Below are 26,235 nucleotides of genomic sequence, written 5' to 3'. Positions count from 1 at the left end.
ATGTATGCGTTTACTTGGTTTCATTTGTTTCTGTCACAAAAGGAAATGTCCATGTGACAGGAACCATGACAGTCATGTGTATACAATTATATCCTCACTGCTTAGCATACTGCTTAAAAAAAAAAAAGAATTTATTAGGTATTTTTTGAGTGGGCAAATAAATTTTCTTAAAAATGATGTTAGCTTGTTTGTTTACCTCACATGGGAATGCCCTGCAAATCTCAGAATGGTTTATGTAGGGAGGTATATAAAATATAAGAATATGTTTGCCTGGAAATTTTCATTTAGGATATCTAACCTTGGTTAGATGTTTATTTTTATCACTAATTTAGCGCTTAACAGTGAGATAATTTATTGAAGATATTACCCACTGCCTTAGGAAGCTGCATAGTGGGCTTCTGCCACCATGGATCCGACAAGTAACTTACGCTGCCTACATTTTCATTTTCATGATCTAAAATATAAGCAGGGTGATCATTTACAAACTGTCCATCCATTCACTCATCAAGTATTTATTGAGAGCTCACTGTGCATGCTGTAACGTTTGGGACATTTCAGTGGTTTGGGACATTTCAGTGATCGAAATCGAACAATGCCTGCCCTGATGGAGCTTTTAATCCAGGTAAAAAAATTCTATGAAAATCTCTCCCAATACCGTCCTCACGATCTAGGTGATATGTCACTTCTATGTCAATGTAAATACACAAGTGCTTTTACATAAAAGCTATAAAAAACTCTTTCAAAATTAGGATTTGAGATTTGTGGTTTGGAGATACATAAGAAGGGCTTTATAAGCTTTTTCTTAAAGGTGACTTGTACCACATCTGCCTAGATACAAAGCACTGGGTAAAGAAGCACACACATACACACACATACACACATACACTCACACTGTATGCACGCATGCTTTCTTTTCAAAGTGGGTTTTGCTACTATGTGTAAACTAAGATGTGTTTTTTAAAATTAATTTTCCACATTTTTTTAAAGATTTTATTTATTTATTTGACAGACAGAGGTCACAAGCAGGCAGAGAGGCAGGCAGAAAGTGAGGGGGAAGCACGCTCCCTGCCAAGGAGAGATCCTGATGCGGGGCTTGATCCCAGGACCCCGGGATCACGACCTGAGCTCAAGGCAGAGGCTTTAACCCACTGAGCCACCCAGGCACCTTAATTTTCCACATTTTGAAGAATACTTTTATTCTGTAAAGTGAGACTTGGTTGTACAAAAGCCACTATAGTTAATTTCATTCTCTTTCTTACCACAACTCATTTCTTTGAGTCACAAATCGGAAGTGTTATCTATACAATTTCAAAAAATATATCTAGTCCTCTTTCCATAGGTATTTCTATGCTGCAGTAATCCATCTTTGCAAAAATCTAATGTATTTTAAATTTATTCTATCTTTCCTTTTGGGCAATGTGTTACAATTCTGTTTACAGTATAGGTCATGGACTAAGGGCTGCAGGTAATCCGATCCTGTAAAGACACTGCACAAAGAAGAGGGTTCTTAAAAGCAGACAAAGGTTCTATTCTAGGATGGTAGAATTAATTACATGTAACTCATGCATTTAAAAAAGGGGTTTTGAATCCAATAACATTAATATGAATGTAAGAAACAGCAAAAGCCTCTAAAGTAACTTGCAGTTCCAAACACCATAAAAATACACTGGTTGAATTTTAATTCAGATTGTTTTAACATTTTTATGAAATAACATACACAATTAATGTTTAGATTTTTAAAAGGTGATGATAATATTTCCTTTTATTTGCTTTGAAAACCTAAATTTCTGGGAACTATAGCATAAAAAAGCATAACCATTAATATTGTGTAATTTCAGAACTATGTAAGTATATGAAAATAATTATAGCCTTAATAAATATTTTAAGATGAGAGAATAGTCCATTATAAAAGGCAATATGAAATTTATCTGATTTAGTAGAGATAGACTTGAGTTAGAAGTGAAAATCTAATCATTATATGTCTTTGTTTACAACACTTCAATCCACTTTTCCATTACTGTAACCACAGAAATGAGGTTCTCCCCCTGGCATTCATCCCTTTTCTTCCCATGAGTCCACTAAATTTCCCCCTCAGAATTAAATATTTATATCTAGATTAAGACTTCACCATGATAAAAATAGCCTTTTTTCAAAAAAAATTTTTATTTTTTATAAACGTAAAAATAGCCTTTTTTTTACTAAAACTCGAAGCATATAGCTTTCAGGGGTAATGAACAATTCTCTATGCTGCATTCACATGGACATTAATATATTATTACGTTATACTAACATGTTAAAAAAAATAGACAGGTGAGCTGAATCAAAACAAGTAATTATTGAGGTGCCTGCCTGGCTCAGTTGAAAAAGCATGAAACTCTTGCTTTGGGGGCCATGAGTCTGAGCCCCACTTTGGGTGCATAAGATTAAACAAATAAAGAAAGAAAGTGTTAAACAAAAGGTAAGTGCATCAGCTTTACTTTGGTTTCTGAATTATGTATCAGGACAGTGACATCTCTGGGGGCTTAGAACCACGGCTTATGCGGGACATTTTATTTAACACCCACTCAGTACTAATTCAAATATACATATGTGATAAACACATGATAAAAATGATAGCAACATCCAAAGAAGATAGAATCCTCAGCAATCTGTAAATCTAATACTAAACACTTTTTTTAGGGTAAAAATTAGTACCAAGAACCTACCCCTTTCCAAAAAAAAAGATTGACATTTAAGAACACTTATCTCTCCTTTCTTGTGTTCATCTCTCCGAAGGTTTATGTGTAAGACAATAATTTCCACTAGGAAATCAACGCTTTCCACTCTCTGCTCTACACTCCTTCCTTACAGGCCTTTGTCTTATATTCCTGTATTCCAAGACTTTGAAGGCTAGTGTCTAATATCAGATATTAAAAGAAACAGAGCCGTACTCTCATACTCTCCTAGCCTATTCTTGCTGAGAACATCAAGGGGAGAAACTTATTTGCTAGTCTTATCTCATGGAGGAGAAATAAGACATAAAAATTTTGTGTGAGAGTAAGTAAGTGGATGGCATGTTATTCTGCACAATATAGTAATATAAATATCTTTTCTTTTTGGAGGAAAAAAAAAAACCTTTCATCTTTTGATTCAAATATCTGTTGTTGAGAACCAGGAAATCTCCTGGCAGGTAAATCACAGTGTTCTGGAGTTGCCTTGCATCTTGGCTGTAACTCTAGGAAACGTATCTGCCTTCTTAGCTACTCTTCACACAAAGCAGGTGGGGGATTCAGTGATACCATTAAGTGGGCCTGAAAGTCTGTTTATGATTCTTTCATGCACATATTTTTTCAACGCCAAGGGCCTGCTTGAAACCTTACTAATGGTTTTAGAAAAATTATGCAATATGTCCTTCTTATTTCAATGTTTTTTTCAGAGGCGGTGCAAGTGAATAAGGTTAAAAAAAAAAGATTCATTTCTTCTCATTTTTATTGCCTGTCTTTGTTTATGTTTATCTTACATATTTACTGATTACCTACAATGTGTCCACCTCTTTGCTAGTTACTGGGTAAAAAACAGAAACAAGGGGGACAAACTTTCTTTTCTTATGGAGTTCATAACCTACCCGATAAAGCTAGACAATTCACCACATAAATAGAAAAATAACAACAACAAAAAGCTCAGAGAACGTTACTAGTAGTAAACTGCTGTCATAGAGACTTTTTTCATAAAGTGTAAGTTATATTGATGAGAAGAAACTGTTTTTGTATGCATTTAGGTGTATATAAGAGGCACTTCTTCTTTCTTTCACACCTATTAAGTTGTAGAAATAGCAGTCACAGGAGCAGCTAGTGCCTCCTGGCACTTATTCATGCCAGACTTTGTTCTAAACACTTTACATGTATGAGCTCATCTTCTCAGTAGCTTAAAATAAAACCACCCATGAAAGAATCAAAAAATAAACTGGTTGCAAGACAGACAGCGCACCCCCTGTTTAAGATCAAGTAGCGAGTCTGCCAAAAACTTTCTGCTTCACTTGGCAAGTCACTCAACATCTTTGAACCATGACTGCTTCATCTGCAAATGGGGTAATAATACATAATTTGCGGGCTTTTTATGAAGAATTAATGAGATGATATATACAAAATGCTTAGATTAGTAGCTAGCCTTTGCTAAAGGCACTGTTAGTGTTTTGCTTTTATTTATTCCTCACTGTAATTATAGTATTCTACTAATAACAGTGCTTAGCTATCGTCATTTCTATTTTACAAATGAATAAATTCCAGCAAAGAAAGTGTAAGTCACTTGCTCTAAATCACACAGGTAATAAATGACAGAGCAAATATCGGAACCTAACAATTTGGGTCAACAATCTCCCTTGTCAACCACTGTGACATACTGCCTCTCTGGTGGTGATTCAGTTCTAGACTTTCTACAATGTCAGATCAAAATGTGAGAATAAATTTAAAAAATGAAAAAAGTATAATTTAAAATTAAAAGGACAATCTAGGGCCGCCTGGGTGGCTCAGTGGTTTAAGCCTCTGCCGTCAGCTCAGGTCATGCATGATCCCACGGTCCTGGGATCGAGCCCCACATTGGACTCTCTGCTCAGCGGGGAGCCTGCTTTCTCCTCTCTCTCTCTGCTTCTCTGCCTACTTGTGATCTCTCTCTCTCTGTGTCAAATAAATAAATAAAAATCTAAAAAAAGAAAAAAAAAAAAGGACAATCTAATACATACATGGTCTTTGAATATAAGACGAGCTCCACACTGCCATCACCCACATTTCAGTAAGTCTGGTTCATTTTGTTTCATTTTGTTTTCTCAGGTTCGACAGCAAAAGTGTATACTCCTGAACTGCCCTCTGCACCCATATTTCAGAATGTATCACTCACCCTACTTGCTATCCTGAAAGCGAACATAATTAATGATCTGTATTGTTTGGTGTAAATGTCATGCATCTGGTATGTCATTTCTTGAATTTATACAATTTGACCTGAGTTTTACCAGGTGCGGTTTCTTATCCTCACTGACCAATATTACACAACCTTGCAATGAACCTACATCACCCCCCAAATTCTCTATCTTCCTTCTCAAAATTCAATCGGCTATGTTAGAAGTGTCCCTTAAATACACTCTTTCCTGTGACCACTCCTGTAACAGACTCACAACTCACATCACAACAACCACTTTCTCCTTACACTGTTTCTTCACATCCAGTGTTACCTAAAACATTTTTCAAAATATCGTCATGCTCGAATTAAAACAGAACAACAACAACAATTTCCTGATTCCTCAATCCCAGCTTGGAAAAAAATTCACATTCATAACATGTAAAGTAGTTTACAATATGATCCAATCCTGCTTGTATAGCTCTATTTCATACCACTTCACGATGCAAGAATGACCCAGATTTCCCTTGTTTCTGAAAATATGCCAGTTCTGTGCCTTCTCATCTTCTGTTCCTCATGCCTGAAATTCTTACCCACTTCTCCGTAACTGGCAAAATCCTATTTGTCAAGGTTCAGCTCAAAGTTGCATCATTTCTGAAGCGTTTCTGTTCCTCCAGCACTAAAGTGCACCTCCCACTCTCCAGGGCCGCAATCAGTGTTGATGTCTATCACAGTTCTTGTCATGAGATTTGTGCTTTGTTTTGTTTTGATCATTCCTTTATTTATATCCTCCATTAGATTGGACTGTCCTGAAAGCATAGGTGCTGTCATTTTCCTTAGTTCATGCAGCCTTTTGAAAGCAGAGTTTGTGTCATGCTTGGCACCTAGTTCATGTTCAATAAATGTCTGCTGGGTGAATGAACTGAATGGAGCACATTTACAACATAATGCACTCAGGCTACCCTGCGTTTACAGGGATTTGTGTTCAGGCCACAATGAACTTACCAAGCTTTTACAATTTATTTATTTATTTATTTATACTTATTTATTTATTTATTGCCCAGAGCAAGGTTTCTAAAAAGCCATGAAACTGGAATGAGTCATATCACATTATGATGTGATTTACAGTCATCTCTGCACAAGGCAGACTTCATTCCTTTCATGAAGCATCTGATCCACTTAAGAAGCTGAAAACACTTTACAGACCTGTACCCCTGGGGCTTTTAATACACTATATGTTAATAAGAAATTATATTTTTAAAAAGCCACACACACAGTAAACAAAAAAGAAACTTAATTCAAGACATATCCTAATTAAAAAAAAAAGAAGCTGAAAACACAGATAATATTTTAATTCTTTGCTTAAGAAAACAATTACTTGAAATTTTATTTCCTTCAGAGTGCAAAGCATTTAACTGTTGAAATTTGTATTTTAAAGGTAGAAGAAATATTGATCATGAAAAGGAATCTATCTATAGGTGTTAAAGTGACCTCCTCAAAATTGCCGTGGTCACATTTTAATCTGCATGGGAAGCAGTGAAGGGAAAGAGAGCATACATTCACCAGTCAGCTTTTCTGTTTCTATTCCAACACTTTTATTGAGAATTTCTCACTTTCATTAATTTTTGGCTATAAATTATTGAATCACGGAGGTCACCCTACCAAAAATATCTTGTGAGAATGATCTAGGACTTCTGATGGCCCTTCTGGCTCCTTCCTGTCTCTTTAAAGCTATAAAATAAACCTACTGGTCTAGACATACTCCTCATGGGGGTCTCCTTATCCCAACTGCTACCCATGAATGTGTCTTCAGAATAATGCCACAGGGAACAGTTTTGCACAGAGAGTTTCATTGACAGGGAATCTTTGGTAATTGGCTGCTTTCTGTTATCAACCAAATTGCTCCAACCCAACCTTTAGCCATGGCGAGGCTTAGAAAATGAATGCTTCTTGAATAAGCATCCTAAAGGAGAAAAGTATTATATCTTCCTAAAGTCATGAAGATCCAGATCAATGAAAGGACACTATTGCTTTAACCAGATGACACGGAATGCCCCTTTTCCTCTCAGAGGACACTTGCTGCACCAGGAAAATAGTTTCCTCTTCCCATCTCTTTCTTCAGTTGTCTCTTTGTTCCTCTGGTTGCCCCATCAGACTTCCTCCAGGCTGATCTTGCCCTCATGGTAGTTTTGAGGGTGCCAACCTGTTCACTCTCTGCCTAACCGGAAGCATGAATGATGGACACCCCTAGTGATGGGGTAAGGGAGGCTGGGGGCTGCCTCCTAGAGTACATAAATTGTGCTTACTTGGATGGGCAGAAAGAAACTTCAGAGTATATGTGAATATCTTCAGTTTAACCAGTTCGTATGCCCTAAAAAAATTTAATGGGATTAATTCTTTTAAATCATTTATTTATATGGAACAAGGAAATTTAATTCTTCTAGAAATGGAACTATCCAATGGCGAAAGGGTAGGTATTTCAGAACAACCACCGTACAAACCCTCTCCTACTTCCTCTATAATAAAATGCTACAGGGTATGCCACATGTGTATTTGTATATGAAACAGATTTTATCTTCTATAAATGCAAGTAATGAGGAAAAATAGAGTTAAGCAAGGAGCTTAGTCTCACTTAAATTATTTTTCTTTTACCTTGCTTGAAATTGGCACTAGAGAGGGGTGCCTGGGTGGCTCAGTCAGTTAAGTCCCACTCTTGATTTTGGGGTTGTGGGATTGAGTCCCATATTGGGCTCTGTGCTTGGCTTGGAGTCTCCTTGGGATTCTCTCTTTCTCTCCCTCTGTTCCTCCCCCTACTCATGCTCTGAAATAAGTAAATAAAATCTTAAAAATATATATATTGGCACTAGAGAAAGGATAAGAAGTCTCTGGAATCTAAAATTTAAAAATTGCAGCACACTTAACAAAAACTTCACTTTTCTCAGATAAGAGGAATGTAACTTTCCAAGAAATGCCTTTCAGGAAGGCAGTAGGGATGGAGAAGCTAAAAAAATCATTTATTGAATTATTTTCCTTAGAAATATCTTCACTCATATTAGTTATGTTTCTTCTAGTTAAAAAGAGCAACAGCAACAGCAACAACAAATCTTATCTTAAAATCTAGTTGGCTGATGAAACACTTTAAGTAGCTGAAATATCGACCAACTTTTTAATTGATGGTGTGTGTGTGTGCGCACACGTGCACACGCGTGCGCACATCTATGCGGTTACTGATTTTATGCAGAAGCAGATGAGGGAAATCAGAAATATAATGATTATGACATTTTTCCATAGTGACAAAAGATAGTGGAATGACAAAATAGGTAATAAGAAAAACAAGTGGTTATAAAATCAATTAAGTGTAGGGTCATAGCACCTGTGATGGTTGCTTTCATGTATCAACTTAATGGGGTCCTGGGGCACCCAGGTATTTATGTAAACATTATTCTGGATGTGTCTGTCAGGGTGTTTTTGAATGCGCTTAAAATTAAAGTTGGTAGACTGAATAAAGCAGGTTTCCCTCCCCAGTGTAGGTTCATTTCATCCACCCATCAAAGACATTAACAGAACCAAAGTGGTGTGTAAGAGAATTTGCTCTTTCTGCCTGAATGTCTTTGAAATGGGACGTCAGCCTTCTGTTTTCTGACTCAAACTCAGACTGGAATATATACTATCAGCTATTCTTATTCTCAGGTCTTTGGAACACGACTAGAAGTATACCATTGGTTCTCTTGGGTCTCCCACTGGTTCTGACTGCAGATCCTGGGACTTCTCAGCATCCATAACTGTTTGGGCCAATTCCTTAAAATAAATACATAATTATATAGAATATACAATTATGTTATTTTAATACTATAAATATTTTAGAGGGAGAGAGAGAGAATTTATATATAAGGTTTTATTTTTTGTGTAATTTTTGTACGTGAGGTTAACCCACGAGAATCTAATACATTACCCATATTAATTACTAAAGGAACATGGTAAAAATATGTATGTGGATACTAAGCAACAAACCAACCCTATAGATTACATTTATTGTGCTTGTATAATTATCTGACTTTCTATGCTTTGAAGCATTTTGCTAATTATGGTTATGCCTTTGTTATATTTGATAAGACAGCTGCATATATATATATACATACATACATATATATATATATATATATATATAAATCTTCCCTCAAATTGTATAATCATTACTTTGAAAAGCTATAACAATTTTCATCCTTTCTTTGTGAACTAAATAAAAGTGTGGTAAGTCTTTCTGGGATTAATTTTTCAAAGGACTACAGCACTTTCAAATTTCTGGCTTTTTTTTTTCATGCTAAGATAATATAAAGAATAATCCTTGGTCTCTTAATAGGAAAATCTAATGATGACAGGTTTGGAGGCTAGAAAAAACATAAAATTAATTATATTTTTCGCTATATAAAATGGTAACTATAGCATCTGTGGTCACTGAACATTTAGGAACATTTAGAATATGTCAGACCAATTAGCACATGACATGACTAGAGAAATTGCTCTAACCTGATGCTCAGAAATTTGAAATGCTCATACAAATCACCTGAGGATCTTTCAACATGCAGATCAGAGTGAAGCCTGATTCTTCATGCCTAACAAGCTCCCAAGTGATACTATGGTACTGGTCTGCAGATGACTGAACAGTACGGGCTCTGTTTCGCTGAGATGCAGGCATAGACAGCTACTTGCTAGAAGCTTCTACATCTGCAATGTGGCCTGAACCCACAGATCAAGCAGAAAATTACAACTGTCTCAAAGAACTATTTTTAAACTATTCCCCATAGTATGGCAAGCCTACGTTTAACTCGCAGATTTATAAATTAAGATGTGTTTTCCCTCTACTTCCCACTGGAAAAGACTGCTCACTAACCCATGATGCTTCTTGCTGTGTACACAGCAGTCAGGCTACATTTTCTACTCTTTCTAGTAGGTGATATGACTGTACAACGGACAATGACGCAGTTGTCAGAGAAATACAGGCAGAAGTGATGTAAGACATTTGCAGACCTGGACTACAAAAGCCTGCCAGTCAGGTGCTAACTTCTCCATCTGACGCCCCAGGTGTGGTGGAATGACACATGGAGAAAACCTCAGTCCCTAAATGTCTGTGAGGATCTGAATCACGGGTCCTACCAATACCACCAGATTGTGAAGTGACAGATTTTGTACTTGACTTAACCCCTGAGATACCAGACTTGTTTGTTACAGAAATAGGACTATTCTGATACAATACCCTTGGTTCTCTTCTAAAAGAGGTGACGGCCCCAGTATGTCCACCCAAGTCCTCCTCATCACAGTGCCCTGTGCAAGCTCTCCCTGTCTTACATTTTCTCCATATTCCTCCCCTTTAATAATCATACTGACATTTCTCATAACATGGATATACTTTCAGAACATTATGATGCCACAGATTGACCTGTTAAATAATATCGTCACTGGTGATGATATTTAACAATGTCTTTTTATTTTAGGAGTGATTAATCAACTTGGCTTCATCCAGAGGAGAGATCAGCAAACTTTTTCTTAAAGGGGCAGAGAATAAATACTTTAACTCTACAGCCCATGCAGTTGCTATTGCAACTATTCAACTTTGCTTCTGTAGCTCAAAAGTAGCCACAGGCAAGACATGAATAGACATGTCTGCGTTGCAGTAAAATCTTATTTAAAAAAAAAAATGCAGACATTTGCAAGCACCCCTTACTTCCTTTTTTTTTTTTTTAAAGATTTTATTTATTTGACACTCAGAGATCACAAGTAGACAGAGAGGCAGGTAGAGAGAGAGGAGGAAGCAGGCTCCCTGCTCAGCAGAGAGCACGATGCAGGGCTCGATCCCAGGACCCTGGGATCATGACCTGAGCTGAAGGCAAAGGCTTTAACCCACTGAGCCACTCACGTGCCCCACCCTTTATTGACTTCTGATCTAGAGAATGAATCTCTGATGGATTTCAGATCTCAAAGTTACAGTAACTATGCACCCAACATTTTTCAAAAATAATGCTAATATCTTAATGATTTTATTTTTGAATGATTTTTAAATAAATATAGTGTTAATTTTATATTCATTTTTAAATATAAGAAATCATATAAAATAATTTAATTTTAAAAATAATTTAATTATGATAAATCTAAGTATAAATTTCCCTTTATAAAACTCTACTTAGGATACTCCTTAATTCTAGAATCTGATGACTCTTGTTTTTTATCAGTTTTGCAGAAATGGCCACCCATTATTGTTTAATAATGCCTCTACTTCATTCTTTACATCCTTTCCATGCAGGATTTCCCTTAGATATGGAATATATGTTCTTTCATTCTATCTCTATGTCTTAACTCTGTCTCCTATTTCTTATCTCCCTATCTCTGTGCTACCTGCTGGCTTAGGGCTTCCTCCCTTGTGTATTTACTCATCCCCTCAGCGGCATTAGTCACCTATTAAGCGGAGTTATCAATTCATTGATATATCTTTTATTATGAAATTTGGTTACTTTTTCACATCTGACTGGTCAATTATATTTATGTTATTGCTTTTTATTTGCTCTCTCTTTTTAAAAAGATTTTATTTATTTATTTGACAGAGAGAGATCACAAGTAGGCAGAGAGGCAGGCAGAAAGAGAGAGGAGGAAGTAGGCTCCCCGCTAGCAGAGAGCCCAATGCAGGGCTCGATCCCAGGACCCTGGGATCATAACCTGAGCCAAAGGCAGAGAGAGGCTTTAACCCACTGAGCCACCCAGGTGACCTTTTTATTCACTCTCTTATTAAAGTTTGTTTCTTAAGCATTATTATATATATCATTTTAATATTTTGTACTGAAAATTCTAATTGCTGAAGTGATTTAGAGGTCTAAGTTAGTGAACCATTGCATTGAATTTGTTGAATTTGTCTTGTGTTGGCCCATTCCCAGGCTGTTTCTTTTTATTGTTAGTGGTTTAGCTCATGGTCAACATGCGAGAATTTCCAGGAGCCTGGATTAAGGAAGCATCCTTCTGGAGAAGATTTGTATTTGCTCCTGATAGGCACTGGAGGACAGTGCTAATCTGGGAAGATATGAATTCAAAAAAGCAGGAGACTATTTACAAATTCTCAAATTCTGAAAGGACAGTATTTTTAAACATAATGGTCTGATGTTCCTTATGCTATTCAGCTAGTTATTAATTTCTACAGTTTGAAGTTCTAGGTATTGTTAATTATTATGGGAAACTCTGATTTCAGTTTTCATATCTTTTTAAAAATTAATTAACTAATTAATTAATTTTTATTATGTTCAGTTAGCCAACATATAGTACAACATTAGTTTTTGATATAGTATTCATCTATTCATTAGTTGTCTATAACACCCAGTGATGTCCTGCTCCTTTTTAACTCTCTCTTTTTTCTTTTTTTGGACTATGGTTTCTCTATTACCTTTTTCAAATGAAAAATTCAATTAATACATCTAGGTTGTCAAGTGGGACTTTATCTCAGAATAGAGAGTCTAAAAATTTACTAGAAGCCAAAGTTCTGATTATATGCCACTTTTACATTAAAAATAAACTTACTATTCAACAATATATAAAACAACTTAAGGTATAGAGATGAGGATTGAGAAAAAAAAGTAAAATAAACTATGTTTATTTTAAGGATAGAACAGTGAGTGACCTGAAGTTAGACAAGTGAGTACCTGGAAATATTAGATACTTCTAAAAAGTAAGTATGCATGTGTATATGCGCTCCTGTGTGATGGAAAGATGTTTGCAAATTCAGAGTTTATAAATTGCCATATCACAAGGAAAGTCATAAGCAGCTATGATACATTGCTAATGGTAACCAGACCATATACTTATTCATTTCGGTTACTAGTTAGTCTAATCCTTACAAACAGACTTTAATAATATTTCCTAGAAAGATTGGTGGAATTCATATATGAAGAAAGGAATCTTTATCTGTGTCTCAAAGTTGATCCATTATGCAAGAAGTATTTTTTAAATCACAGAGAAAGAAAATGTTGTTTTGCAGAGTAAGCTATCTATATTAAGCCTGTAAAAACAGCTAAAAACTTTCAAATGTAATAAACTAATCAATTTACTATTTGTGAATATTGGAGTTAAAGGACTATTTTTATTATAAAACAGAATTTGTGATATGAGAAATCAGTGAACTCTCTGGATTTTTGGAAGTCATTTTAACACATAAAAAGTATTACAGTTTTTCTGACTTGTTCTATTTTCCATAAAAAAATGAAAGACAGATGCCATCTAAAGAGACACACAGAGGAACAAAAAGTAAAATACTTATGTTTTCATTAAGATGCTACTTTTTCCAAATGATATTAAGTGTGTTATAAACTTAAACCCAATGTTAACTTGGGCACTAAAATTTAAAACCTGAATTAAAGGCCTTTTAAAACCTGAGAAATAATGTGTCCAGACACATATTTTGTTGCTTGTTTCAACAAGGTTGTTGTTAGAGTTGCCTAGTTGTTGCCTGAATTTTACTTTGACTTTTTTTCTAGCAGTTAAAGCAAAATAAAAATGTTATAAAACTGTCATTGCCTGATAAAAGCAAGCAGAGAAATATTCAGGGAGAAATATCTTCCCTTAATATTAGCATTTAATCTCTAAGAAATTTAAATATGCTCATTTAGAGCATTTGTTTCCAAATTCAGGGAAATCAAATAGTGCACTTTGCTGTCTTCCCTGTGACCTGCCTGACCTAATGCTGTTGGGAGCCAGAGGTTGAACACTAAGGAAGAAGCTAGAATTTCTACCTATGCCAAACAATAAGTGAAGCAGTAGAAATGAATGGATGAAGAGTGTTTAAAAAAAAACGCAGATTTTAAAATTGAATCCAGCTGTTAAATTTTGTTTAATATCCCACTACTGTTATGTCAAAAAATGGATTAATTTGGTACCCATTAATGATTAATATTAATAACACATAAGGTTAAAAAGATTTTCTGTTTCATCCTCCCTGCCAAACATATTTACAAGTAGAATAAATGTGTATACTTACAATTTTAGAAAGTCAAAGATAAAATTTAATCTTTTTATCTGTAGGAGGAATTTGTAGTGCCTGAAATTCATTATTCTAAATATGAATGACCAACTTAAGAAAGCTGTAGAGAGTGCAGGGGACTAATCTATATTAATATCTATTTACATTTCACACTGTAAAATTCTTCATAATTAAGTAACAATGAATTTGCAAGAAGTTAAAAATAACTTCCTCATTTTTAAAATGAAGTACTGACCTAGATTTACAAAACTTGTATACTGAGTTCCTATTATCTCTCCAACTATAGCTGGTTTTGCTCCCTCTTCCAATGGGGGAGGCACCTAATATGACACTATGTGTCTCAGAACTAGTTCCAAGTAATTCTTGCCTCCTCTTTTCACCTCCTATCTGAATCCCAAGGACATAATCCACAACCCATGCCTTCATTCCTGGAAGTTTCCATTTCTTGGTTCATTCACTGCCATTCTCTCCCTTCATTTCAGTCATAATTCTTAGTGATTTCAGTTACTACAGAGATGATCTTCTGATACTCTGAACTATTGGATTCATGCTGTATTCTCCCATGATCTTGTCATACACGCTTCAATAGCCTCTCTTGTGTTCATACTGACTGCCATTACCAACAGCATACTAAGAATAACAGCATACTAAGACTGTCATTAATAACAGCAATTCTTCCATTAAGATCCACTGCAAGTATACCACACTTGTCCTTATTACTTATTCTGTACCTGACACAAGGTTAAAAAAAATTATTCTTGATTTAGGTAAATTAAGATTACTATTCAACTGATTAAAAAATTGTATCACAAATTTGATTTATCATCATCAAAAGAAAAAAAAGGAATAAATTTATCAGAGATCCTTACCACAATTAAAAATTTTAAAAAGATAATGCAAAACCAAGAAGAATTTGTCAGAAACTTTTAGAAATGTTTTCCTTAATGATTTAAGTAATTTTTCCCCCAGTGGATATACATCTTTGTGAATAAAGTTAACTTACCTATAGAATGAAAAAGGGTTCAGCATGAGATACACTCTGCTTCTGCTGTGTAATGCATGGATTGAGAAACTTGTCCACATACATGAATAGGTAGAAATAAAGTGATTCAGTATACAAATGTTACTTATCTTTCGAAGTCTATCCAAAAATGTCCCATCACACTGATTTATCATCAACATTATAACTAAAAATACTCAGGAACACCTTCAATTTTGCAAAAAAGAACTAATCAAAACCCAACAAACTTGCAAAATATTGTTACCCAGCCATTAGAATTATTAGATATTCCTCTTTTCAGGGATGACTTTTAGAAGCTTAAAAGTCTCTGCTAAAACTAATTAAATGGTCTTTTATATCTTATTCTCCCTCCAAGAGTTCTTTGTGTAACCAGACATTCCTTGGAACATGTTGGTGAAGTTAATAGATGCTTGAAGCATGTGATAAAATAAAATTACCATATGCTACAGCTAAATTTTTACCATAACCCTGGAGCCAAATATTTGCTTTATTCTATTTGTAAAAATGTCTACCATATAACTTAAGAAAGATATGAGAGATACATACACGAGACATGGATTTTGCCACACAATCATTGGCTATATTAAATAAGGTGCCCTAAATGTCTCTTATTGTGACTCTCTTTGAGTTTGTATTATCAGACTTCCCTTTACTTTTTTTTTAAAGATTTTATTTATTTATTTGACAGACAGAGATCACAAATAGGCAGAAAGGCCCGCAAAGGGGCGGGTGTGGGGGGGAAGCAGGCTACCTGTTGAGCAGAAAGCCCAATGTGGGGCTCGATCCCAGGATCCTGGGATCATGACCTGAGCCGAAGGCAGAGGCTTTAACCCACTGAGCCACCCAGGCGCCCCAGACTTTCCTTTAAAAAGATACATTCAGAGGTGCCTGCGTGGTTCAGCTGGTTAAGTCTCCAACTCTTTTTTTTTTTTAATTTATTTTTTATTTATTTTCAGCATAACAGTATTCATTATTTTTGCACCACACCCAGTGCTCCATGCAATCTGTGCCCTCTATAATACCCACCACCTGGTACCCCGACCTCCCACCCCGCCCCACCACTTCAAACCCCTCAGATTGTTTTTCAGAGTCCATAGTCTCTCATGGTTCAGCTCCCCTTCCAATTTCCCCCAACTCCCTTCTCCTCTCTATCCCATGTCCTCCATGCTATTTGTTATGCCCCATAAATAAGTGAAACCATATGATCATTGACTCTCTCTCTGCTTGACTTATTTCACTCAGCATAATCTCCAACTCTTACCTGTGGCTCAGGTCATGATCTCAGCTCACGGTCATGGGATCGAGCCCTGTGTCTGGCTCTGTGCTCAATGCAGAGTCTTGTTGTCGCCCTACCTCTGCATCTCCCCAGTCGTGCACTCTCTCTCAAATAAATAAAATCTTTAAAAAATAATAAAAAGACACATTCAATAACAGTAGTCAGGGGGTAGTGGCCAGGGAGATCCCTACTGGAACTTGTTAGCACTCCATCCACACCGCCCTAGAAGATAACAGAACTCAGAATATATCAGCTCCTAAGATAACTCACTTCATGCTTCACGTAACATCCCTCTGAATGTCCCACCATGAGTTTTGATACAGAATTTTCTTCTTTGATTCCATGAAAGCTTTTTAATCCCAAACAATGACCTTTAGAGAAAGATAAAACCCGTATTTTCATGCAAGAAAGACCTAGTTTTGCTTTCACTGGATGCCTCTCATCCATCAGATGAGAATCCCTAAGTTTTCACACTGCCATGTTAACCTTACTTCACAGTCTGTCTTATTTCTCAGTCACAGGAATCCACCGACAGAGGGCAAATGTGAATCGTCCTTCCAGGCTTACATCAGAAGCTGTGTGTGCCATCAAACTGTCTGATATTTACTTCTACTACAATCTTTTTTTTTTTAAAGACTGGATCCAACTTAGGTTGGATCTTTTTTTTTTTTTTTTTGAAGATTTTATTTATTTATTTGACAGAGAGAGAGAGATCACAAGTGGGCAGAGAGGCAGGCAGAGAGAGGGGGGAAGCAGGCTCCCCACCAAGTAGAGAGCATGAGTCGGGGCTCAATGCGGGGCTCGATGCAGGGCTCGATCCCAGGAACCTGAGCTCATGACCTGGGCCGAAGCCAGAGGCTTAACCCCTGAGCCACCCAGGTGCCCCCTACTATAATCTTACTGAAAGAAATATTTAGAGAAGATTGTTTGAAAGCTATGATCTTCTGACTACTCTTTATGTGAGGATTTAGTTGGACATATATAGAAAATTATTCCTGTGTCAATTCCCTCTCAAACATCAATTGAATGTAACTCCATTTACAAATAGTTCTCACAATTTTTATCAGGGACACAAAATCAAACCATATTAACACGTTTCTGTTTTCTCTCAAACTATTTTCACAGCATTTATTTTGCTCCACCATCTTCTTATGAAATTCTACATAACAAATTTATTTGGCCATTTATGCTAAGAACTTTGTTTTCTTTAAATAATAAGCTATATCCTGTTACTTTGGAAACTAGAATCATGTAATCGTGTGTTTTTCCCCCCTTTTTATTCTTGAAGTCAAAATGGAAGCTGTAAAATAAAAACTGTACAAGGATGGACTTTATTTTTTTCTGCTCTTGCCCTACTTTTAGTCTTAATTTTTCCAGTCCTGTTTTGGCATTTTGTTTACATGTTGCTAGAGTTTTGCACATTTTGTCATTTTCACTATACTTTCTGGAATGAATAAGGCATAAACAGAAAAATAAAGTAATGCATCATAGTCCAAGTTAATATGCATATGCACATATGTAACATGAGATAATAAATGCTGTGACCATTTAAACTGATACCAAGAAATGCAGGAAATCTAGATTTAAATATAGATAGACATCTATAAGGATAAATAGATATATTTACACATTCAAGATCAACAAAAAGATAACTTGCTTCAATATCTTTTAAACAATGAAATGGCAGAGGATTTTGGTGCTGTTTGAAATAAGAACCTTGTAGACATTTTGGTTGAATCTAGGCTTTTATTTTTTTATTTCTTATAGGATTTATTCATTTATTTGAAAGGAAAAAGAGAAGGAATGAGAGAGAGAGAGAGAGCAGGAGTAGGGGAGGGGCAGAGAGACAAGGAGAGGGAAAGAAGCAGACTCCCTGCTAAGTGCAGAGCCCCATATGGGGCTTGATTCCATGACCCTAAAATCATGACTTCAGCTGAAACCAAGAGACAGCTACTTGACCTACTGAACTAGCCAGGTGCCTTGAAGCTAGGCATTTAAACTATAAAACATCCAAAGTAGGGAGGTTGTGGTTTTCAAAAAAAGTACCATTAGGGCACCCAGGTGGTTCAGTGGGTTCAGCTTCCGCCTTCCCGCCACGTCATGATCCCAGGTCTTGGGATGAAGCCCCACCTCAGGCTCCCTGCTCAGTGGGGAGTCTGTTTCTCCCTCTCTGTTGCCTGCCACCCCTCCTGCTTGTGCTCTCTCTCTTTGTCAAATAAATAAATAAAATCTTTTTTAAAAGTACAATTAATTACTAGATTACATTAATTTTTGAAAGGATTACCTTATATCCTGGCAGTGAATATGGATATTAAGCTCTCCTTTCCATATCTTAAGATAACTTGAACAAAATCCTATTTTGTCCACATATGAAGATTATAATGGAAATAATTAAAAAGTAGGCATGTTTTTGTGAAGAAGAAAAGGACATTGTTTCTTTCAATTCAGAGTTTCTCTGGACACCAATGTTACATGGTTAACAACTAGGCTGGCATATTTTATTACAAATATGGAGCAGTGCATTAGTTCTCTGTAAAGTTGAAATCTTCTACACATCCTGTCTATACCTTTAATCTCCTGGGAGTCTTCTAATTATGCACTAAAACAAAATCAAAATCATACTGAAAAGATAGTTCACAATCTCAGACTAACTCTAGAGATCCACTTGACATTCTCAATGAGCCAAGGTTAGTCAACACTAACTTTGTCGACTAACACGAGGTTCACAGGTTATACAGGTCCAGTAAATTGACAGGATAGAAAGAAATATAAAGCAAGGCTCACTACTTCAGCAAATAAACTAAGTGCTGAGATGATATCAACTAATAAATCATTTGAATACTGTGATAGTGAGTTCTTACAGAGTACATTCAATATAACGTAAAATAATATAAATGCTTCACTGGATCAATGTGATATGCTTGTGATTAGTTTCCCTGCAGAGAAAATAGGCATTAAACTAGTTTCCACATGTTCAGATAGTTTAGACAAACTTTTGTGATCTTCAAGTGTGAGAATTACATGCAGCATGATAGAAATAAATGAGAAATAGGCCAGTTTATAAGAACTATTACAATGACACGTCTTTGCCTTCTTCGTGCTGGCAACCTAATGTCTAAAAATGATTAGACATTCTAAATAATGCAGCATAATGCAAAAGCAGAGAGCAGGTTTTTAACCTTACAAAATGTTCAATAAGCAGCCTAACCATCATCATGACATATACTTGGCTGCATCTTTGTGTCTGATTCCAGAGTGTGCTAAAACCCTACCTTCTATACTTTAGTCATTTATGTTACATAACCTCCAGTAAAAGCAAATGCAATTTTTCAGTTTGTTATGGGTACTTCAGTTATACTATATATAAACATATACTGAGTTTATTAAAAATATACATGAATAGAAGTAGTCCCACAGAAATGTTTACGCAAAAGGCAAGCTATATTCCTTTAGAAAACAAAGACACACTTTACAAGATGAAATTTCACTAAATTCTTAAGCCACCAGATATACTGCTCATGCAGAATTGTATTCCCTTGCCTCTAACACATAGCCAACTAAGCTTGTACCTGAAATGAGTAGAATGATACTGAGTAAAATATTTAAAGAAGAAGGTCCTTCTCTAAATAAATAGATTTAATAAATTTTAAGGCAAATAAATATTTTGATAGTTTATGTTCTTCTTATTAAATAGTGACAATATATTTCTTTGGAGGTTAAGGTATTTAGGTCATATATAGATTGATAGATATTGATAGTAACTGAAGGTCTATAATGAATTTACTTCCTTAAAAAGTTTTACTGAACATCGGGGTGCCTGGGTGGCTCAGTGGGTTAAAACCTCTGCTTTTGGCTCAGGTCATGATCTCAGGGTTCTGGGATCGAGCCCTGAGTCAGGCTCTCTGCTCAGCAGGGAGCCTGCTTCCCTTCCTCTCTCTACCCACCTCTCTGCGTACATGTGACCTCTGTCTGTCAAATAAATAAATAAAATCTGTTAAAAAAAAAAAGTTTTACTAAACATAAAATTTTATCACCCTCTGTAGAACAATGCAAAGCCAATCTACTTACTCCCTTGGATCAATGCCAAGTATAAACTGCCTATTTGGACTAACTAGATGGTTTTATAGTTTTTCTTAAATTTACTTGTCAATATATTGACCAAAGTGTAATGCTGAAAATACCAAACCAGCAAAAAGAATGATCAAACGCTTCTCAAGTTGAGTATTCATCCTTGGATAGAGTAACAGTCTCCACAAATTTTTGAATAAATTATTCTGTTCCATGGTGGAGGGGTACAGATTCTTTCTTTAGGGTATACAATGAATACGATAAAAGTCAACAAGAAATACTAAGACTGTCAGAGGAGTCAGTTAACCCCCAGAAGGAGAAAGCAAAAGTAATGTGAAAAAGAAAAATCACTGAATTTTAAGGTAAAAATATTCCTGAAAGATATGTTATTGTTGAACACATTGAAATTTTTTAAAAGTACATTATTTGTAACCTAGTCCTTCCCGAATCAATGAAGTATGATGAAAGAGGCACTTAGAGAAAGGGTAGAATACAGTTTTTGAGAGAATTTGATCTGTGACAGCATCAGCCCTTAGATGATCACATGGTTATCAAGCAGAAGTCTAAACTAAATTCCATTATCTCAACTGTGAATTGAATGAAGCTCCATTTTCTTTATAAAATCATTGGTAATTTTTAAATACACGATAATAGGCTAAAAAATGAAAACCTTTTTCTCTTAAATATTAAAGGAGCATTTCCTGAAGAATAAGAAGATAGACTGATTTGGGAAATGCTCCACATGAAAACGTGAATATTTTTTTCCTTAAGTTTTGTTTTCATTATTGTGCTTTGTGTCTAATGGAAGTGGTGGTATTCCTAAACACTACATAGCAATAATAATAACAATAACAACAATAATAGCATTTCGAAACCTTCGTTAAACCAACTGTAGAATGCATATGAAAGCGTATAGCTTAGGAGAGAACAACGCAGAAGGGCATGGTACTTTGTTTTACACCTTTGAAAAGATTTTAAAATCATTAAGACTACTTCTGTGAAGATTTGTAATTTGAAATGTCTATGTCCTATCTCTGACAATGTTCATCCATAAGAGAAGAAAAGGATTTTTTTATGTCATTGTCCAAGTACTAGGGTTAAGATAAGCCTTTCTTCCTTATCTCAAATCATCCAAACTAACCTATTCTTAAAAACTGTAGTCTTGGGGCACCTGGGTTGTACACTGATTCGAGCTTCCAACTCTTGGTTTCAACTCAGGCCAGGATCTCAGGGTGGTGAGAGCTCCCTCTTCTTCTGCCCCTCCCACTTGTGCTCAATCTCTCTCTAAATAAATAAATAAATAAATCTTTTAAAAACTAAAATAAAAATAAATAAAAACTTTAGTCTTAAATTTAATTTTTTTTTTAATATTTAGCATTAAGGAGTCTGATTCCAAGTGGCACTTTTATGACGGTTCTCAAAATACCCCAGAAGGGATGCACGGCCAGCAAGAGTATATCTATCTAAACCCCTGTCTCAGGCTATTTCATCTGACTCCTTTGGGGTACCAACCTTGAAAACCTACTATGACTCTGAAAACCAAAGCCAACCACAGTTCTTGGTATCCTCAGTTCTGACATGCTGTTAAATCATTTTGGGTTTAGATCACATTTAAAGAACACATCAGGTCAACATTTAGTTGATAGACTTTACGGGCCTGTTTCATTCCTTTCCCTTTTTTTTTTTTTTCTCCTTAATTTTATTTATTTATTTGTCAGGGGCGGGGGAGGAGCGAGAGTGCACAAGCAGGCAGAGTGGCAGGCAGAGGCAGAGAGAGAAGCAGGCTCCCCACCGAGGAAGGAACCTCATACAGGACTTGATCCCAGGACCCTGGAATCATGACCCCAGCTGAAGGCAGCAGCTTAACTGACTGAGCCACCCAGGCATCCCTCTCATTTCATTTCTTAAAGAGGATTAAACAATTATATCTTTCCTAGTGGTGGGTGAAATTCAAGTACCAAAGAGTCCTATTTATTTTTTGGTCAGTCCTAATACTCTTTAGTCCTTGTTGGTCTTAAAATTCTTGAAACGACCTAAAGAAAATGCCGAAGTCTGAAATACTACCAGTTTTTATAAATTGAACCAAAATATAATGATCCATTACCAGGAGACAGAGACTATTGCCTTATAATTATAAAAGGCATGGTCCTAGTCTGTAAGGGTCTTATATTTTGGTGAATAAAACATTAATGCAGTAGAGTGGGAAAAAAATACAATGAGTGAAAATGAGTACAATACAATAATGAGTACACTAGAGTGGAAAAAATACAATGTTTTACTAAATTCAAGGGAAGCAGTAAAGTGACTCACCTAATAATACACAGGGTATGGTTAAAGAAGGTTTTTTTCAAGACACAATGCACTGAATCCTAAATAATGTATAGGATGGAATCAGGAGAATGTATGAACCCAAGAAGAAATGAAGGATATTTGTGATAGTGGAAAGAGAGCAAGCAAAGCCAGAAGAAGAACAAAATGGAGAACTGAAATACATTAGACCCACACAATGTATTCCAGAAAAGACTGTGAGATAAAACTAGTGAAGAGTGGGGAAATCATGGGGGAAATGATAGGCCACTCTACTGAGCTTGGATCTTATCCTAAGGAAATTATGAGTCACTTGAAGCCCTTCTAGTTATCTATGGTCAAAGCAACTAATAGCAAAATTCATGATGTCAGGAAGAGATGAGTTAAAAATGAAATGAATTATAAGTAAACCTGAGAAACACAGTTGTGGCATAGACCAAAGATCATGAAAAGAATACTAGGATCTATGATATCATAGTCTCTGAAAGTGGTGTAGGGAAGATAGTGAATGACAGAATATAAAGATCTAGGTTGAGCTTCTTCAGTGACTAACTAAACGACTTTTGTAGAGGGGACTTAGAAAAAAAAAGAAATTAAAGTGAGTTCTGGAAGCTTAAAGGCTTACGGAACATACCATTTTATGTTTTGTTTTAAAATATTTTTGTTTCCTTATTTACTCTGAATTTTATATGGATGTGTTAGAGAATGCCCCCTTAACCTTTCCTATTTTCCAGGTAATTTTGATAATTTTTAGTACATTATAGATCTAAGCAATATCATTCACAGTATGCATACTGGAGTACATGTATCCATCAAGTGACAGTCCCAATTCCAAGTAGTTCTGAGAAGGTATTACATTTCATAAGATGATGAAAGACCTCAAAATGAATACAAGATCAATGAGTAAACACTCATGGGAAAAGAACAGTGAACATGAGCATTGTCATATTTTATTCATTCCATCTGTCTAACAGTGCTACTGCTTGGTATTATAGGAGTTTTGCTGATAGTTTAATAGGAAAAGTGATACTGAACTGGAAAAAGATGACTTGATATAGAGAGTTTAAACTCATAAATCATTTCCATTGTGTACTGCTTAGAGTCTGTCCATCATTGAAATCATATAGTGTTATGATGTTGTTATGCATTATATAGTTAATTTATTTCCTCAGTGTTTGCTGCTATGACAGATTTTTCGTTGTCACTGTTTTACTCCTCTGCTTCAAAGGGGGCCCTGATGATTAAAGAGGAGCAATGGGACTGTAAAGATGGGACATTCGTAAAAGCTCTTCAGGGCCTCAGTTTACTCCACTGCAGAGTGAAGAGGTTGGGTTCACTGATCTAAAATATTTCCTTTAATTTTTGCATATATTTAAGAGTTTTCCGTGGCTTTTATTTACATTATATTATATTTTGTATTTACATTATATTCTCACCTAATGTGTAGTTTTTCTCTTCTTCATTTTTCTTATACCTGAGGCTAGGAAAATTAAATTTACTCTATTCAAAAATTGGTCATCTCTGCATTTAAAAACATATAACTTTATACATATATGAAATAAAATTATAGCCCAATTTCCTCTAACTTTTAAGTTTTGGGAAATTATATTTATTGTTCATATTTCAGCAGATTTACTAAAATTACAGTGGTTAATATCTACTATGATACTTTAAAAATGTTTAGGGATAAAATATAATGACAAAAATAAAAATAATAAAAGCACAATATTGGGACTGGTGTAGACAATACATAGGGAAATTGCATATATATATTTCTCTACTGCCTTGCACTTTGTTTGGTACTTTTCTTGCACCTGACTTTCCAGATTTCAAGTTAAAAACGTGGCTTTCTTACATGTATTTGCTATAATCCAGTACAAAGTTATTGCATTCACTAAAAATTTGCAGATAGCCTCTCATAATGCATTTTTGACCTAATAGTTAAGGTTAGGAATAGTATTTTAACAAGTATCAGTTATACATCATACTTGCAAAAACTATAAATTTTATCACTGGCTTCTCAATTACCATAAGATAAATAAAAACATTTTTCTTTTTGGTCCTATATGTGTGTTTTTTGAAGTGAGAAAGTTGTAGAACAAAAATTATTAAATTAATACTGTGCACACATTTGCATTTGTTACTCTTGTTCTTTTTTTTTTTTTAAGATTTATTTCAGAAACACAGAGAGAGAGAAAACACTCAAGTGGGGGAAGGGACCGAGGGAAAGACTCTTGTGCCGACTCCCTGCTGAGCACGGAGCCCAGCTCAGGCTAGATCTCACTCCTGAGATACCCACCCAAGCTGAAACCAAGAGTCAGATGCTTAACTTAGCCACCCAGGTGCCCCTCTTGTTCATTCTTTACTCAGTAATTAATGTAATTAAAAATCCTTACAATAAACAGTCTTATTTGAATGCCCAAAGTATATTAAATAATACAATGCAACATTTAACCATAATCTAATGAGAAGTTACTTATGCACATTATAACATGTCTATTTATTTCAAATTATTGAGTATATATGTTAAGTATATTTATAGGTTTGCAACTTATACAGTGTAAATAGGAAATGAAAAATAAAATGGTAAAGAAGGCATTAAAACAATAATTGCACATTATTCAACTCTATATGATTAACACAATTCTGAATATTTTGTGCTTGTATATTTTCTATGAATATACAGTCACAGATTATGTGATTTCTTTTCATAACGATGGGGTTAATTAATCTACAGTGGAAATCAGTTTAAGATTTTACCATAGCATTTATATGCTATAAAGACTGTCAAAATTCAATTATTATTTGAGAATATGATTTTAACAGTTCAAAAATATTGTATTATAATATATTAATTTAATCAATAATTCTACTCTTGTTGGAAATTAAAGGGTTTCTACTCTTTGCTATTCAAAGTAATTCTGGTATAAATATTCTTGTACTGTAATTATTTTGTAAATCTATAATTCTTCAAGATAAAGTTCCAGAAATAGAATCATCTTGGCTTCCTTGTCTTCATACTATTTTTGATTATTTCTAAACTAGGTATTCCATTAGAAATATATGCAGACCCCAGAAAATTACCCCGAGCTACTGTATATTTACAGAGTTCACAAGGTGATTCTGATGCACCCTCTTTAGCATAACTAAACATTCAGTTTCAACTTTCAAATGATCTCCACAACACAGACTGCCTTTGGGTCATTGATCTCTCTGACAGAGAAATTTTTGATGATACTGTAGCAAGTTCTTTAAGTCAAAAATCCTGGAGGACAAGATGTGACGACATTATTCTGTGCACTTCACCATGCCCAGTGCACATACAGATAAGGTCTAATGAGTAGAAGGTTATCTGACTGGAGACACAACACCCCTGCAGCCAGCCAAAGTTTGACGAGGTCAGCAATCTTCAAACATTTTTGCTTGGGTATCCCTCAAGGAAGGATGTCCTTTCTCATCCACATTTAGTTGAGATTTAAATATTTAACTATACCTTAATCAGTCTTCTTTGCTAACAGGAAAATAAAAGTAATAAACATTTTATAAGGTAAAATAAAATGCAGATTGGCTATAAGTGGAATATTTGATGAGTTTTCATAAAAGTTTTTCATATTTTCAAATAAAGACTAAATCTGGAAGAGATCGTGTAAAATTTTGTGTGGGTTTTTTTTCCCCCCAAAG

At 35.2% G+C, this 26,235-nt stretch overlaps 1 protein-coding gene across 1 annotated transcript in view; it reads right to left on the bottom strand.

The window, feature by feature from the left end:
* The window catches only part of SGCZ (sarcoglycan zeta), a 212,996-nt gene that overhangs the window by 122,165 nt on the left and 64,596 nt on the right, over nt 1-26,235 (bottom strand). The window lies entirely within an intron of this gene.

Source organism: Neovison vison, chromosome 11, assembly GCF_020171115.1.
Source record: "Neovison vison isolate M4711 chromosome 11, ASM_NN_V1, whole genome shotgun sequence".
Lineage (NCBI taxonomy): Eukaryota > Metazoa > Chordata > Mammalia > Carnivora > Mustelidae > Neogale > Neogale vison.
Note: the sequence above shows the minus strand (reverse complement) of the source record. Positions and strands in the feature narration are given on the sequence as shown.